Below are 18646 nucleotides of genomic sequence, written 5' to 3' on the forward strand. Positions count from 1 at the left end.
TTCAGGGTCTATGGTCAAAATAATTAGGTGCAGATGATCAGCAGGACAGCCAGACATTTTGCATTGCTTGAAAGGAAATAAATATGGCAGCCTCCATATCGCTATCATTTAAGTTGTCGTTTCACTTTCTTGAAGGCAAATCTCCCAAACTTGAGGAATTGGGAAAAAAATTGCTGCACATGTGTAGTAGGGTGCAAGAACACAACAACAGCAGTTACACTGAGATGTCCAGTAATTACTGCTGCTCTGAATTCAAGAGCTCACTGCTGCTGGTAGATATTATTATTATTATTATTTATTGTATTTATAAAGCGCCAACATTAATTTAGGTTACAGACAATATTTAGGGGTGACAAACAGCAATATGACAATACAGGAATACAAGAAAACCAGATCACACAGCACAGTATGAGTACAAGGTAATGCTTAGTCAGTCACTGGAGGGGAGCATGGAGATTAGGCAAGTTAGGTTCACTCAAATGCATAGCATAGGTGCACAGTAATGGAGGTGCATGATCAGGTAGGACACAAAAGGAGGAGGACCCTGCCCAAGGCTTACAATCTAGAGGGAGAGGTAGGGACACGAGAGGTAGGGGACCAGAGTTCAGCTGTGGGTTAAGAGCAATTGTGAGGGGTGGTAGGCCAGAGTGAAAAGGTGAGTTTTGAGGGCCTTTTTGAAGGTATTGAAGGAGGGGGCTGCCCTAATGGGTGGAGGTAGGGAGTTTCATAGTGTTGGAGCGGCTCTTGAGAAGTCTTGGAGGCGTGCATGGGACTGGGTGATGCGGGGGACGGTCAGGCGAAGTTCATTGGAGGAGCGGAGTGAGCGGCTTGGTGTGTATCTCTGAGTAAGATCAGAAATGTAGGTTGGACAGGTTTTGTGGACGGATTTGTAGGTCAGGCACAATATCTTGAATCTGATTCTGGACTGGATAGGAAGCCAGTGGAGAAATTCACAGAGGGGAGCCGCCCTGGTGGAGCGATGGGAGCAGTGGATAATTCTGGCTGCCGCATTCATGATGGACTGCAGTGGGGCTATTCGGGTCATAGGGAGACCAGACAGAAGGGCATTGCAGTAGTCAAGACGGGAAATTATGAGGGCTTGGATGAGGAGTTTGCTGGTGGCAGAGGTCAGGAAAGGGCGAATCTTACAGATGTTACGAAGGTGGAAATTGCAGGACTTTGTGAGGTTTTGGATGTAGGGAGTGAAGGAGAGCGCCGGAGTCCAGGGTGACACCCAGACAGCGGGCTTGAGAAGTATGGCAAATGGTAGTGTGGTTAACAGTGACCTGCACATCTGGGAGGTCCAGGGATGACCGGGGTGGGAAGATCATAAATTCCGTTTTGTCTAGATTTAGTTTCAGGAACCTAGCAGACATCCAGGAGGAGATGGCAGATAGGCAGGAGAAGACCTTGTCCATGGTAGTGGTGGATATGTCAGGGGTGTGGAGGTAGATTTGGGTGTCATCTGCATACAGATGATAGTTAAAACCCATGGAGGAGATAACCTTGCCCATGGAGGATGTGTATAGGGAGAGCAGTAGGGGGCCAAGGACCGAGCCTTGGGGGACTCCCACTGAGAGGTGGTTGGGGGTGGACGAGGACTCATTGAAGGAGGTCGTGAAGGAGCGGTTGAAGAGGTAGAATAAAAGCCAGGTCAGGGCGAGATCGTGAATGCCCATGGATTGGAGGGACTGGAGGAGTAGGGAATGATCTACTGTATCAAAAGCTGCTGAAAAGTCAAGGAGGAGGACAATGGAGTATTTACCTTCAGCTTTAGCTAAGGCAAGGTCATTGACCACTTTGGTGAGAGCCGTTTCGGTTGAGTGGGCAGGCCAAAATCCAGATTGCAGTGGGTCTAGTAGTGAGTTGGCATTGAGGTACTGGGTCAGGCGTTTGTGAACCAGACGCTCAAGCAGTTTTGAGGCGAAGGGGAGGAGGGAGATCGGGCGGTAGTTGGAGGGTACTGAGGGGTCGAGGGAGGGTTTCTTGAGCAGGGGCAGTACTGTGGCCTGCTTGAAGTCTGAGGGGAAGGTGCCTGTGGATAGGGAGAGGTTAAACAAGGTAGTAAGGACTGGGGCCAGATCTGTGAAGTGAGGCTGAAGTAGATCAGAAGGGATAGGGTCAAGGGGGTAGGTAGTGGTATGGGAAGTCTGCAGTAGGTGATTGACTTCCTCAGTGGTAGGGTAGTAGGAGTGAAGGAGGTGAGGGGAGGATAGGGTGGAGGAGGAGTTGGTTGTGAGCGGGTGGGAGGTGAAGATTGAAGATTGGATATTTTCTGACGGATGGAGACTATTTTGTTGGTGAAGTGGGTGGCTAAATCTGTGGCAGAGAGGGAGGAAACAGAAGGTGGGGGGGGGGGGGGGGGTTAAGCAGGGAGTTGAAGGTGCCAAAAAGACACCGGGGATTGGAAGCTTGTGCTCTGATGAGCTTGGTAAAGTATTCCTGCTTCGCATGAGCAAGGGCAGTGTGGAACTGCAGCAGGTTAGTCTTGTATTACTAGATGGCTAACCACAGTGTTTTGCCATTGCTTTATTTCTTTGTAATTTACAGTGGGGCACACTTCACTATTATTTTAGCTGAATACTGAAAACCTGACTAGCCTATGTAATTTTCAAGTTCTAACTTGCAAACATTTCTGGTCTGATGGCCCTTTAAGAACGTATCTACATCACAAAATGCTCTCTAAAACACCAGTTAGTGAAATCATCCCTTTACATATGACTGGTGGCACTTTATGCTGTTAATGTAATAATGAAATGCTCCTGTCGAAATAGTGAGTCAGACTATCTGAAAGAAATGACTAATATAATTGTTCCCCTCTTAATGTACTGTCGTCAGGTTCAGGCAAGTTATGTGCTCATGAATGCAAATGGTGTGTTTTATAGGGGTGTTTACATAATGCAGCATTTCACTAGTCTCTGGATGCTGATATATAATGAACTGTAGAAAGCAGGTGCGGACTGCACGTTTTTGCAAAATGAGACACAGTGCAATGGTGTACACATTTTATCTGAGAAACTTTCTAAAAGTATTTGCTAGGAACTTACATGCCCTGGGCTGTTGCTACACATAAGCCCTTGACTCTCAGAATGGGTCAAGGGCTCACCTTATTTGTTCCATTGTGCAGGATCTTGGGATGATGATAAGTTCTTCCAAGACCCGCACAGATGGCAATTACTCTATTATATATCATAGATGAACAGATGAGATTTTTCAATTATAGGTTTCCATTGAGAAGAAGGACTGCTGACATCTTACAGAGAGAAGAGCTTCCACTGTCTAATTACATTTGTTGTGAGCTCTACTGGAATACGATAGACAAACAATGAGTGTGCTGCTTTATAAAATCTATAACATAAAACTATACATTAAAGCATATAAAATACATAAAAATACAATACATATATGTATGAAAATGTGTTTTTTAAAAAAGTATAAGAAATGAAAAACTGGGTGCTCTTAGATTCAGGAGTAGCCATACAAAGTCAAGTTGGAGTCAGATACTGTATTTTTTGGACTGTGAGACTCACTTTTTTCTCCCCCAAAAGTGGGGGAAAAAAGTAACTGCATCTTATAGTCCAAATGCAGGGAGTTCCTGACTTGTGAATGCGTGCCAATACGAGCCACCAACCCACCGCAATGTCAGGGACTCCCTGCACTGTACCCATGCAGAGGAGGACACAGGGGGACATAAGGGGGACACAAAAGGCCATGGAGGAGGACACAAGGAGGACAGAGGCGCACACAAGGGGACAGAGGAGGACACAGGGAGACACGAGGTACAAGGGGCCTGAGGTACAAAGAGGGCATAATCCACCAGATGCCTCTTCATCATGGAAGCACCAGGTTTAGTATATATATTTTTCCCCCTGGTTTTGTCCTCTAAACCTAGGTGTGTCTTATGGTCAGGAGCGTCTTATAGTCCGAAAAATATGGTACTGTATCAGTGACCTAAAAAAGCACAATATACACTATTGTGTGCCCTATTCCATAGGACAACAGAAAAAAATCACAAACTATCTCCACATTATCTAGTGTAAATATAAGTTAAAAAGCAATAGTCACTGTTCTGATGCTTCCAAAGGAGATCCAAATTATATGCAATGTGGAGCATATAGTACACCGCCAGTGGTCACTGTCTTTGATCTGCAGGAGAGTTATAATAATACTTCTTGTTAGTATTTTCAAACATACACCCTCTTCATTAATCTCAGATAAAGCAGATTACATATGATAGGGTAACACTTGGGACCAATATCTCCCACCGGCACCATCACAGCAATGCTCAAGTCAGTGTGTGGTATAGTGCAACAGTACCCAGCACCTCAAAACAAATGCATTACACACGTTGCACTCATGTCACACCCCCTTTGTCTGCACGGTGAATGTTTTCACCAATAAAATCACTGAGTATGAGTTATCAGCCACTAACACCCTAATAAGCCAAACCCTTTACAAGGTGAGCTGACTGTTACTTTACAGGCCAGCAATTAGCACCACGTGTTGGACCAAATCCTTCATTCCACAGTTTTGAAGTCAAATATGTGCATAAAACAATTCTAAGCTACAGTACATCTCGCACCGACACTCATGTCAGCTCGGGTCCACCTTCCAAGATCGGTGGGCTCTAGCTGACACGAGGAGGAGCGGGATAACATGCAATTAATGGCTTCTGAACGCCTGCAGTGTGCGTACATATTAGTATGTTGTAAACACTGTTACAGATACGCCAGTAGTGTAAAATATTGATAAAAGGTTTAAAATAGAGGGAGGCTAGTGGTGGACGTACCTCCCCACTGTAGACACAAGACAATGTCAATTTTTCAACAAAAATAATTTATTCACATACTCCAATAATCTGCAACGCGTTTCGTCGGTACATCCCACTTTATCAGGCTATAAACAGGATAATAACTGAAGCACATGCTAAGTGCAGCACGTTTTCTGGAGGAGAGGCCAGTGCTGGGCAGCAGCCAGAGACCATCACCCTGAGTTGGTAATGTCACACCATGCAGTCAGGTTCCTAACTTCTTCCCTGTATGCAGCTTCCTCGTTGTCTGATATAAACCCAGCAACAGTCGTATTATCTGCAAATTTTAACAATTATGCTTTGATTTATGGAGAGGTTGGCAGTTGTGAGTGAAGAGTGCGTAGAACAGAGGAAATTGATTCACAGCCCTGTGACACACCAGTGCCTAAGTTATTATACTCCAGTTCATAGCCTGATGAAATGGGATGTACCCATGAAACGCGTTGCAAATTATTGGAGTATGTGAATAAATTATTTTTGTTAAAAAAATTGACATTGTCTTGTGTCTACAGTGGGGAAGTAAGTCCACCACTAGCCTCCCTCCATTTTAAACCTTTTATCAATATTTTACACTACTGGCACCTCTGTAACAGTGTTTACATTTTGAGTCCACCCCTGGTGGAGGGGTTTTGGCCCCTTTCTTTCCGATCTACAGAGAGCAACTTCTTAACCCTTAGTGGGGACAGGTCTAATTCTCCCCACCTGCCCATATAGTGGTTACCTGGACGGTAACCCAGATTTGTGAGTATATTTATTACAAACCACCTTTTCCACCTCACTAATCCAGTACATACTACACTATATCGGGCTCTCTGTGTCTCCCTCCCTTAGATTAGTATGTTGCCCGGTCAGTTAGGTGCAGGGCGAGATGAATTTAGGCTCACCCTGCTGCTGCTGCTGAATCACCGGGCAGAGTTAAATACTCTTCCCCCTCTGAGTAATTGCATCTTGGAGGGAGAAGTAATTCTGGGTCCAGCGATCACCAAATCCCCTTTGCACCTGGAGCGGGCTATAGCATTGCAGCTATAGCTGCACTGTCATCTGGTGCTATGCACCTCTGTGCGTGCAACCAGGTGACCTGCTTCACTGCAGTGTCCCCTTTTTGCAATAAATGGTTGCTTAGCACTTGCAGTGGCAGCATACTGCAACTATGGAATTTGTAGCAAATTATAGGTAACTGCAAATTGAAAAGTAAAGGTAATTTTAATAGTGTGAAATTAAAAAGGGCAGCATTCATTAAAGATTACTGTCTATCAGGGAGTATTTTGATGCTAGCGCAAAAAAAGGTATAAATACTTTAGGTGGTAAAGTCTAATCACTGCTGCCAAAAGTGATTTATTTTGCTTTGATAGAAGTTTTTTTTTCTTTTTTTGTGAAATGAATTTATACTTTATTTTGCATCTATTTTTTTATTTCATTTTGAATTGCTGGATACAAACATGAGATAACAGTTCAAACCTGTCCAAAAATATGTGTCTCTAGAAATTCTGCCAGAGGGCCTCTGAATGATCAACTGAACACATTAGAACATTTTTGAATATGCTTTTAATAAATGGGGTGATATTGACAGTGTTTGTCTGAATATATACCCAATCCTAGCTTCCTTAGCTTAGTGTTTTGTGTTCCTATCCAATTAGCATGCTGGGGTTGGGTGTCTTAGGTGTCATCCTGGAAGAATATGATTACCACTGGTAACCTGTATAAAGCAGGAAAGTATCCGCACACCAATGTGTATATATACTGGATGTGCTAGGGTCAAAATAAGGTAATTATAAAGAAGGGGAAAGCGGCCCTTTAAAAAGCACCAACCAGTTAAAGGTCAATATATGGTACAAAGAAACTTTATTATACACATCAATTAAGTAACAGCATATAGTTCATCTAGAGCAACATATCATTTTACTTATCCTGAGAGGAACTTCTGCCTGCCTCACCGCTCTGCACTCCCAGCTACTCAGATCTACCCGGTCTAAGTATTATCTTTTTGCACATTTAAATTTTCACTCTGCGCACTTTATCTATGGGCTGCTCCCATTAGTCCTAGGTTTGTTCACATGCATATTGCTATTTGCACAATCTATTATATGAAATGTTTTTTATTGTGTTTTTTCAATCATGCACTGCACTTTATACTGAACCCGGGTTCCTCCACTAAAAGGGTTTTATTATGAACCCTGAGTGGAGTTAGATACGCTCATATACATACATCCGTACCTTATTGATTGTTTTTTTGGGGGGAATGTGCATTGATGATTAGATGGCGTGGCTGTGCTATTATGTGTTTTTAATTGTTTTTATTTATGCATTGGTATAAGCATATGGGCATATTCTACTGTAAAATGATATGTTGCTCTATATACCTTAGATGAACTATATGCTGTTACTTAATTGGTGTGTATAATAAAGTTTCTTTGTACCATATATTGACCTTTAACTGGTGCTTTTTAAAGGGCCGCTTTCCCCTTCTTTATAATTACCACTGGTAACCGCTATGACCATCTCTCTCCTTTGGCCACTGAGTATTATCTGCTCACAAATGGTGAAAACTTCACTCTCTGTCCTAACACAAAAAAGAACTGTTGATAAGGAGATCCTTAGCATGTTTAAAACTGTCTTTGAGATAACATTTGGTTCTGAAAACTGGAAATGCTTAATTAATAGTGCACAACTACACATTCTGATAACCATAACTGTTGGTTCAGTCTGTTGCATTCTGCGCTTTCATTGGGACATTTATGTCCAATCTTACACATTTCCAGGCAGTGATGAATGGATGTATACCGTGTCATAGGAAGTAGAGAAAATGCTGCTGACAGCACATTAATTCCATCACCTGTCACTAGATGGCTGCCAGGAAACATCTCAGAAGGACTCCTCACCATAAGAAGTTGAACAACACATAAAGCTGGTGATGATATGAGAGCAGTGAACGACTGTTAGGGCCTGTTCAGACTATCTGCGTATGAAGAATGCGTTTAAAATCAAAGAAACGCAAGTTGAAAAACGCATGCGTTTTTCTTGCGTTCTAATGCGTATTCTATTGCGTTTTGCACACACACGTGACCCAGGGGAAAAAAAAGAATCATGGGAACCGCAGAGGAAAACGGACGCTAAAAACGCAATAGTACGCGTTTTTGATACGCGTCCATAGACTTTCATTGCGTCCGTTTCTATGCGTAACGCACAGAACTGCGTGCAGCAATGCGGATGAGAAACGTATGCGTCTCATACGCATACATGTGAACTAGCCCATTCAAAAGCATTAGGAGCCGTTCCTATGCGGTTTTGGTACCCAGACACGTTCCCTGAAAACGTCTAGGAACGCGCATAGTTTGAACAGGCCCTTAGTCTATGAGTCGCACATAGCCCTGAACACTGTTACATTTTTTTTAATAAACCATTATACTAAAATATATTTCCTGTGATCTTAGTAAGTCATTCTGCCCAGCAGAATGTTGCTGCCTAAAGTGTTCAACCTTGTTAGAAACTTCCAGAACATTTCCACAACACCTTAAATCATGTTCTTGTTGAAAGCAATAATTCCAGACATCTCTAATTTCCTTGCCCTTCACCATGACTAATATGGACACAATTTACACTATACATTTTACATGACTATTACATCACAATTTTTGGGAGTTCTGCCAGTTTTATGTATTTCTGGACTGGACAGTGAGAGAAGGTGGAATGCGCTCCTCCAAGGTCCAACAAAGTTGTTGTGCAGCCCACACAAAGTACTAAGAGGTACCAGGACAAAATGTTATTTCCAACAGCCACCTTGTACATTAGATACAGCTCCAATTTCTTACAGATGCTTTTTCATAATACTGTGAGTCTTATTACAATGGTCATATTTACCACAGTGAAACCTTATTTTATTACTTTTCTTTGTTCCTAATTTTTAAATGTGTTCCTTGAATCCCATAAGTATGACTCAAGATCACAACATCACCACATGTACCCAAGAGCTCCTTCTATTGGTGATCTGTATTAATAAGACAATGGCACACACCAAGTACCCTTTCCAGGGCCCTAAATAGGGCCTTGGAGATAGCCAACACTCATTTTAGATGTTGAAACAGGATACCGAAGTCTCGTGTTTATTTCTGTCTGTTCTGGAAAATTAGAAATAAATCCTAACTAGACAGCATCCCAATCCAGTAGTTGCACAAGGCACCAAACATGGAAAGCACTAGTTGCAATCAGGGATGAGCAGAAACTACGTCAGTGCGAATTTACGCATCATAGTTTGCATCTACGCATCGTAGTTCGTAGGTGAAGTTTCAAAACTACGCTTACGAATTTACGTGTAGCGAAGTACCACTACGCGTAGCTTATGCCCACTATGCATAGTTAACATGTGTATTGCGTAGTGAACTACGAATGCGTTACTCGCGTCTAATTTTCCGCATGTGATTGTACGCTTACAAATTTACGCATTGGAAAGGGGAATGTACACACAGAAGAGTTCCTGTTACAAGCAATTAAAGAGGAATGAATGCGTAAAATGTTCTGCATGCGGGCATAAGAATTCGCATACACAACGCTTCGCACTGCGCGTAATTGCGTATTTTAACGCGTAGTCTACGAAATACATATGAACCGAATATTTGATTTCGAAGCCGTAGTTTGGCGAAGCGTAATTGCTTAAAACTACGCGTAGTTCCAGCGGTGCGAAGTTGGCTGACTACGACCAACCCTGGTTGCAATACCTGAAACAGGACAGTACATGCTCTCATTATTTGTTCCAACAATCAGAACAGTTCCCCGGGTCACTCCATTGTAATAATATCTATTTTGGCATTCACGGCACAAAGACGGTTTACATATTCATCAAGAGGTTCAGATCCTCTCCTGACAGCAGCAACACAAATCTGCTAGCAGGAGATGAAGCCAAGGGACAAACTGTTCCAAAACACTTCAGATTCCAGAATTCTTCAGATGTTTTGCTCAAACTTTGCATCCCTCTACTTGCTTTTCCACAGAGTTGCCCATTACATCATGTGACCAATAGGGAGGCTTGAAGGGTCAAATGGAAGAGATTCCCCACTTACACTATACTATAGGACATCCTTTCTCCTGACACTCCTAGCAACAGTAATACACAGCTGGGTTGTAGCACTGAAATAAACAAACAAACAAAAATGTTTTATTATGTATTATTACAAAAAGTTAATATCTGGTTACCTACTCCACCATTGTATTGTCTGTTTATAATGCCCATTTTTACTCCCAGACCACTTAAAGAGGAACTGTAGTGAATAATTGTGTGAATAATAATAACAGTGAAACATAATGAACAAAATTGCTAATGTTTTACAATATTTAATTATAGATTATTTAGTCACTTATTTCCCATTGTAAAACCTTTCCTCCCAATGATTTATATTCCGAAAAATTTGTAACAGGTGGCCACATCTTGATTTTTGTCAGGTTATCTGTACGGAAAGTTTGTTACTGAGAGCAGGAGATACTGTTTGCTTGCAGTTGGAAAAATATGTTATTTCCCACAATGCAGCGAGGTTCACAGACAGCAAACTGTCAGGACCATGGTCATGACATCACACAACATGATCAGACCTCGCCCCTCTAACTTAATAGAGAAAAGGTAAAGATTTCTTGTGACAAAGGCGGTATCAGCTACTGACTGGGATGAAGTTCTATCATGCGTTAAAGTTCCTCTTTAAAGTATCTTTTAGCTTTCTGTTTCCATTATTCCTTCCATTTTGATCATTCATGGCCTAGCACAGGGGTAGGGAACCTATGGCTCGGGAGCCAGATGTGGCTCTTTTGATGGCTACATCTGGCTCACAGACAAATTGGTAGGGGTTGATTCACTGAGCTACATTGCTCAAGCAGCACAGCTTAGTTTGTCAGTGCAAGTAACATTTTCAAAGTAGGCACGCTACTGCTGTAGCATGTACCACTAACTTACTCGCACTTCCCCCAAAGCGAACAGCCGCTCCACTTGTCCCCCCCTGGATCCTGTCAGGTCCAGTGACTTTGTAGGGCGAGAACCCACCACTTTGATTGGCCCAATAAGCAGCCTGTCACTTGACAGCCGGCCTATTGGGTCAAAGTGCGGGGATCTCATCCTACAAAGTGAATCAACCCCCAAGTCAGCTAGCTAGTTGCACAAGCTGTTAATTGGTATTTCTCCTGTCTGGCTCTCGGGGGATTGCTGATGTTGCTGAAACCCAAGAGAAGCTGAAGACGTGTCTGACCCTTCCGCTGCCCGGCGGCTCAACTGTATACACATCACCATAGCAACAGGCACGTGAGCCCTTTGCTGCGCATGCGCACTGTCCTAGATTGGAGCATATTGTATGGCTCTCACAGAATTACATTTTAAAATATGTGGCGTTTCTGGCTCTCTCAGCCACAAAATTTTCTGACCCCTGGCCTAGCATTTATTTCTGACATAAGAATTATGTGTTGTAAAGGGAATATATATTGCCATAGTATCATTGTTATATTGTATCTACTGATTCAAAATATGATATAAAGTATGATTCAAAAGTAAAGAGGAGTTAGAGTTCTGCAAGAATGTATACCGGTAAGTACAGTATGCGCTGAATGAAAGAACATTTAACTTAGTTCATTGCAGACTTGAATAAGAGCAGATCCAGTCAAAACAAGATCTTCAGTTTGAGCGCTCTCAATATTAAGCTGCAACATTAAGTAAATATTTATTCTGAGGCACAATACACTTTTTGTGTTAGGATTAATGTGGTGAAAAGTGGACTGTGCCAGTGTCTGTCTGAATCTGGCCATGTAGAGTAAAGAAAATAGTATTTATCTTTAGGGAAGCAGCTATAATAGCACTACTGCTCAGATGCAGAGGAAAAAAATACAGTGCATCTTTGAATTAGGAATATACGCATAATCCATCCTAAATTACACAAGAGCATTTGTTTAGAATGCCTAAAACAAGAATATAATGTTATGTAGAGTATAATATCAGAGATCTGACAGAAACAATGGCATTATTTCCAAATGACTGAGTGTGTGTGAGTGTACAATATATATGAACTCACAATGATTTTTTATTTTACTAGAGCTTGAACCTTTTTATTTATAGTTGAGCCACTTATGTGTGCTCTGTGCTGGAAGGCCATGTCTGGTCTGTGAAAGTTGATTAGGAGGAGATTACTGTAGCTGCTGGTGCTGGTTATGGAGGCAGGCATAGCAGCTAGCCTCTCTGTCACTTATACATTCACTATTCCTTCACTGGCCCCTTGACCACTGTTTGTAGCAGCATCCATTTTTACCTCATGGCTTTTGATAACATCCAGTTTCTTCACTGCTGAATCCTCAGGGATTGGACAGCAGGGAAGTGGAAAGTAGGAGAAGCCGCACCAGAGAAATGAATGCCACACACACGTTGGCCAAAGAAGCAGCAGTGGAACACTGAATGTGGAAATGACAGTGTGGCTGTCTGACCCCACCTTGTCTGGCAACCTACATACAGGAGGCCAAAACCCCATTAGCCAAAAGTCATGGCATTCCCCAATCTGATCCCAACATGCAGAAGCCCAGTTCCCTAAAGTCTCTTCTTTCCAATCCTGCTTAGGTTATTGGAGGACACGCTGCCTAATTCTTGTTTAAATGATCTACTGCCCAATTATGTTATTTTGAGGATGTACTGTTTAATCGTTATTTGTGGAATATTCCACCTAATTTTGATATTTGGGAGCATACTAACTAATGTTGTTATTTTGGGAACATGCCTGTCCAATTATATCATGTCGAGGACAACTTGCTTAATGAAGTTATTCAGTAACAAGAGGCCTAAATGTTATTTGGGTAGCATGCTGCCTAATTATCTTTTTTTATTCATGGGAAGTGGTTGTCATACAAAGTATTGCTGGGGTACCACTGATTTCTATTTATGTTGTATGCCTAGTATATGTTTATGTATGCACTGAGAACTTCATTAGCAGTCCCTGAGTATCTGTTTATTTATGCAATTTTCTGATTAGCCAATCATCTGGACACAATTTTCTAATTAGCCAATCATCTGGACACAGCCCAGGAGCTTCAGTTAATGTTCACTTCAAAAAATCTGGAATGTGGGAAAAAATATCTTAATCATTTTGACCTTGGAAAACTGTTGTCATCAGGAGGGCTAGTTTGAGAATTTCTGTGACTGCTGAACTTCATCCAAAAGAAATCAGTAGCTGATACCCCCTTTCTCATGAGAAATCTTTTCCTTTTCTCAAACAGATCACCAGGGGGCTCTGTATGGCTGATATTGTGGTGAAACACCTCCCACAGTGTGATGTCAGCAACAGGGTGCTGACATCACACTGTGGGAGCCATTGTTGCATTGTGGGAAATAGCAGCTGTTTCCAACTGCCAAAAATGCATCATCTGTTTCCACAGACATCACCTGCCAGCAGTAAAAATGCTGCCATGTGATTAATGTCAGAATGTAAATCAGGTAGAGGAAAGATGGGTAAACTTTGACTAAATGATTTATAAATAATTGATGTAAAAAATTCAGCACTTTTTTCATTGCATTGTTTTCACTGCAGTTCCTCTTTAACTGCACTTCACAAGTTCGTTGAGCAGAAAAGCAGGACAAATGTAGCATGGTCTGATGAATCATGATGGAGGGATTCAGATGGAGAGGTCTGAATTTCGAATCAACATTTTGAATCTATGAACCTGACCTGCTTAGTGTTTAGTAAGTGTTTATGAGCCACTATCCTGAACAATTTATGAGCACATTGTTTTCTAGACAACAAGACAAATAACATTTATATTAGGGATGGGACGACGAATCCGGCGAATCCATGAATCCCTCGAATATTAGGAAATATTCGAGATTCGTGGACTCGAATCCCGACGCCATTTTCTGATCGCCGAATCCCGACGCTGCATCGCCGCGCATCCGCCGCTTTACCCGTTCGCAATTGTCCTCCTCCCTCCCCCCGCAGTCTCCTCCGCTCGCCCGCCGCATAAATAAGAGGAAGCAGCCTCTCACCTCCAGCGTGGAGCCCGGAGCGGCAGACCTCCTGCACACTTCCTTATTCCCCCTAGTGACCGGCTCTTACTACGTGTCATCAGTAAGAGCCGGTCCGGTGGCCACCAGGGGGAACTAGGAAGTGAAGGGAGAAGTCTGCTGCTCCGGGCTCCACGCTGATGCTGAAGGTGAGAGGCTGCTTCTTCTTATGTATGCAGGGGGACAAGCGGAGGGGGTTGCGGGGGGAGGGAGGAGGGTATGTGCCACTGCTATCCAGCTATTATACTGCAGCCCCTCATAGCCTGCTACCTATACTAAAGCAACCCCATAGCCTGCTACCTATACTAAAGCAACCCCATAGCCTGCTACCTATACTAAAGTACCCCCATAGCCTGCCACCTTTACTGAAGCCCCCCATACTGTAGCCCCCCATAGCCTGCTAACTATACTGAAGCCCCCCCCCCATAGCCTGCTCACTGTACTGAAGCCTCTCATAGCCTGCTAACTATACTGAAGCCCCCCATAGCCTGCTAACTATACTGAAGCCTCCCATACTGAAGCCCCCCATAGCCTGCTAACTATACTGAAGCCCCCCATAGCCTGCTCACTGTACTGAAGCCCCCCCATAGCCTGCTAACTATACTGAAGCCCCCCATAGCCTGCTAACTACACTGAAGCCCCCCATAGCCTGCTAACTATACTGAAGCCCCCCATACTGAAGCCCCCTATAGCCTGCTCACTGTACTGAAGCCCCCCATAGCCTGCTAACTATACTGAAGCCCCCCATAGCCTGCTAACTATACTGAAACCCCCATAGCCTGCTAACTATACTGAAGCCCCCCATACTGAAGCCCCCCATAGCCTGCTCACTGTACTGAAGCCCCCCATAGCCTGCTAACTATACTGAAGCCCCCCATAGCCTGCTAACTATACTGAAGCCCCCCATAGCCTGCTTACTATACTGAAGCCCCCCATAGCCTGCTACCTATACTGAAGGCCCCTATACCCTGCTACCTATACTGAAGGCCCCTATACCCTGCTACCTATACTGAAGCCCCTTATACTCTGCTACCTATACTGAAGGCCCCCTATACCCTGCTGCCTATACTGAAGGCCCCTATACCCTGCTGCCTATACTGAAGGCCCCTATACCCTGCTGCCTATACTGAAGGCCCCTATACCCTGCTGCCTATACTGAAGGTCCCTATACCCTGCTGCCTATACTGAAGGCCCCTATACCCTGCTGCCTAAACTGAAGGCCCCTATACCCTGCTGCCTGTAATGAAGGCCACTATACCCTGCTGCCTATAATGAAGGCCACTATACCCTGCTGCCTATAATGAAGGCCACTATACCCTGCTGCCTATACTGAAGGCCCCTATACCCTGCTGCCTGTACTGAAGGCCACTATACCCTGCTGCCTATAATGAAGGCCACTATACCCTGCTGCCTGTACTGAAGGCCACTATACCCTGCTGCCTATAATGAAGGCCACTATACCCTGCTGCCTATAATGAAGGCCACTATACCCTGCTGCCTATACTGAAGGCCCCTATACCCTGCTGCCTGTACTGAAGGCCACTATACCCTGCTGCCTATAATGAAGGCCACTATACCCTGCTGCCTATAATGAAGGCCACTATACCCTGCTGCCTATACTGAAGGCCCCTATACCCTGCTGCATGTACTGAAGGCCACTATACTCTGCAACCTATAGTAAAGGCCTCTATACCTTGCAACCTATAGTGAAGCCCCCTATACCTTGGTAGCTATACTGAAGACACCTTTACCTAGCTACCTATACTGCGGGCACCTATGCCTGGGTACCTATACTGCGGGCAACTATACCATGGATCGCACAATTCTTATGCGCAGGATTCGTTAGATTCGGGATTCGAAAGGTTCGAGATATTTGAGAACCTTTTTAGATTCGGATTCGGATCCGGATTCGAAGAAATTGTGGATTCGTCCCATCCCTAATTTATATCGCTCTTTTCTCCTGGCGGACAAAGCGCCAGGTCTGCAGCCACTAGGATGCGCTCTATAGGCAGTAGCAGCATTAGGGAGATTTGCCTAAGGTCTCCTACTGAACAGGTGCTGGCTTACTGAACAGGCAGAGCCAAGATTCGAACCCTGGTCTCCTGTGTCAGAGGCAGAGCCCTTAACCATTACACCATCCAGCCACTGAATTCTAGATGGCGCAATACTGATGCAACTTGGGGATCATACTGGAGAATAGCTATAGCAGTCTTAGACAACAGAATCTTTGCAGTTTATGGGCCCAATGTATAGTTATACCAGCTTAAATTATGATTATGACTTTGCAACCAGTAATGACATGGCTGGAGTTCTGAATGATGGGATATGGCAGAAAATATGGTGCTGCTGGTAGGAAATGCTTCAGGCTCAAGTTGAGGAAAGTGAATAGTAGGCTGATCAGCGTAGCATAGGCATAAGGCGTGGATGACGCTTCTTCTCACAAGGGCCTTATGCAATCACGGTCTGCCTTTGGCATGGAAATTAGATAGCTATGATGAGTAAATATAACTTCTAATAAGCCATACTTGGAAGCAACCTCATTACCATTGTAATATTATGAGACAGTGTTTGTCACATAGATAAGGTTGTACTTGTTGTGGTATAGCTAAAACAGTAAATGACTGCACTTTCATTTATTTCACATAAGGGAGTTATTTATATCCCTCTCTTGCCTGAAATCTGCCAAGATATCCTGCATTTTGGCAGATGGAAGTGGACAGCATTTTGTTCTTCAGACTAATTAGGACAAGAAAAAAAGGTCTCAGAATGCCCTTGTCTTCCTAATGCGTTCTGCATGACAAACTTTACTGAAACGTCTCCAAGCTCATGTAGGATTAAATATGATAACACATTAATTGACTTCTCAGTTACAGTAAATGGAGGTTTGTTGTGTAAATTAAAAAAGCGTGTAATTTCACTTCTTGTTGATGAGCTGAAGTGATGAATGATTTATTTACTTTTACTCAGCAACGTAATCAGGTTAAAATGATCTAATAACATATTTAAAACATTACCTACACAGTACGGATCAGGACATTGTAGGAAGCTATAAAAGGAAGTCAGAGCAATTCTTTCACTGGCACGGCACGAGATTGTGGTATTTGAAGTGTAAGTCCACATAAGGTTATATTTCACTTTAGGTTAGATGCTGAGTAGATGCTGGTAAGTTGATTCACCCACTGCCTATACCACTCAGGAACTCTAGGCCTGTTGCAGGGGCGTAACTAGAAATCACTGGGCCCCCCTGCGAATATTTGGATGGGGCCCCCCCCATAGGTGCCAAATAATCGTAAAGGGGCAGCGTTTCACTGTAAATTAATTGTAAAGTGGGCAGCATTTTACCAGACAATCGTAATGTGGGCCAGAAAATCGTAATGTTGGCAGAGTTCACCAGAAAATCGTAATGTGGGCCTTTAGAAAATCATAATGTGGGCAGAGTTCACCAGAAAATCCTAATGTGGGCACCAGTCACCAGAAAATAGTAACGTGAGCAGCAGTCACCAGAAAATTGTAACGTGGGCAGCATTCACCAGACAATCGTAATGTGGGCAGCGTTCACCAGAATATCGTAATGTGGGACAGAAAATCGTAATGTGGGCAGAGTTCACCAGAAAATTGTAACATGGACAGCATTCACCAGACAATCGTAACTTGGGCAGTGTTCGCCAGAAAATCGTAATGTGGGCCAGAAAATCGTAATGTGGGCAGCGTTCACCAGAAAATCGTAACGTGGACAGCATTCACCAGACAATCGTAACGTGGGCAGTGTTCACCAGAAAATCGTAATGTGGGCCAGAAAATCGTAATGTGGGCAGAGTTCACCAGAAAATCGCAATGTGGGCAGCAGTCACCAGAAAATCGCCATGTGGGCAGCAGTCACCAGAAAATTGCAATGTGGGCATCAGTCACCAGAAAATCCTAATGTGGGCAGCAGTCACCAGAATATCGTAATGTGGGCAGCAGTCACCAGAAAATCCTAATGTGGGCAGCAGTCAGTCACCAGAATGTCGTAATGTGGGCAGCAGACACCAGAAAATCCTAATGTGGGCAGCAGTCACCAGAAAATCCTTATGTGGGCAGCAGTCACCAGAAAAATCGCAATGTGGGCAGCAGTCACCAGAAAAATCGCAATGTGGGCAGCAGTCACCAGAAAATCCTAATGTGGGCAGCATACACCAGAAAATCGTAATGTGGGCAGCAGACACCAGAAAATCGCAATGTGGGCAGCAGACACCTGAAAATCGCAATGTGGGCAGCAGACACCTGAAAATCGTAATGTGGGCAGCAGACACCTGAAAATCGTAATGAGGGCAGCAGACACCTGAAAATCGCAATGTGGGCAGCAGTGACCAGAAAATCGCAATGTGGGCAGCAGTGACCAGAAAATCGTAATGTGGGCAGCAGACACCTGAAAATCACAATGTGGGCAGCAGACACCTGAAAATCGTAATGTGGGCAGCAGACACCAGAAAATCGCAATGTGGGCAGCAGACACCAGAAAATCGCAATGTGGGCAGCAGTGACTAGAAAATCGTAATGTGGGCAGCAGACACCAGAAAATCATAATGTGGGCAGCAGACACCAGAAAATCGCAATGTGGGCAGCAGACACCTGAAAATCGCAATGTGGGCAGCAGTGACCAGAAAATCATAATGTGGGCAGCAGTGACCAGAAAATCGTAATGTGGGCAGCAGACACCTGAAAATCACAATGTGGGCAGCAGACACCTGAAAATCGTAATGTGGGCAGCAGACACCAGAAAATCGCAATGTGGGCAGCAGACACCTGAAAATCACAATGTGGGCAGCAGACACCTGAAAATCGTAATG

At 43.7% G+C, this 18646-nt stretch overlaps 1 protein-coding gene across 2 annotated transcripts in view; it reads left to right on the forward strand.

Moving 5' to 3' along the window:
- Nucleotides 1-228: 228 nt before the first annotated feature.
- Nucleotides 229-18646, forward strand: part of MBNL1 (muscleblind like splicing regulator 1) — a 372727-nt gene continuing 354309 nt past the window's right edge. For both annotated transcript variants that reach the window (XM_068280882.1, XM_068280883.1), the window contains exon 1: nt 229-272. The gene's annotated coding sequence lies outside the window, so the exon portion shown is untranslated. The remainder of the gene's footprint in view (nt 273-18646) is intronic.

This window comes from Hyperolius riggenbachi, chromosome 4 (genome assembly GCF_040937935.1).
Source record: "Hyperolius riggenbachi isolate aHypRig1 chromosome 4, aHypRig1.pri, whole genome shotgun sequence".
In the NCBI taxonomy this organism is placed as follows: Eukaryota; Metazoa; Chordata; class Amphibia; order Anura; family Hyperoliidae; genus Hyperolius; species Hyperolius riggenbachi.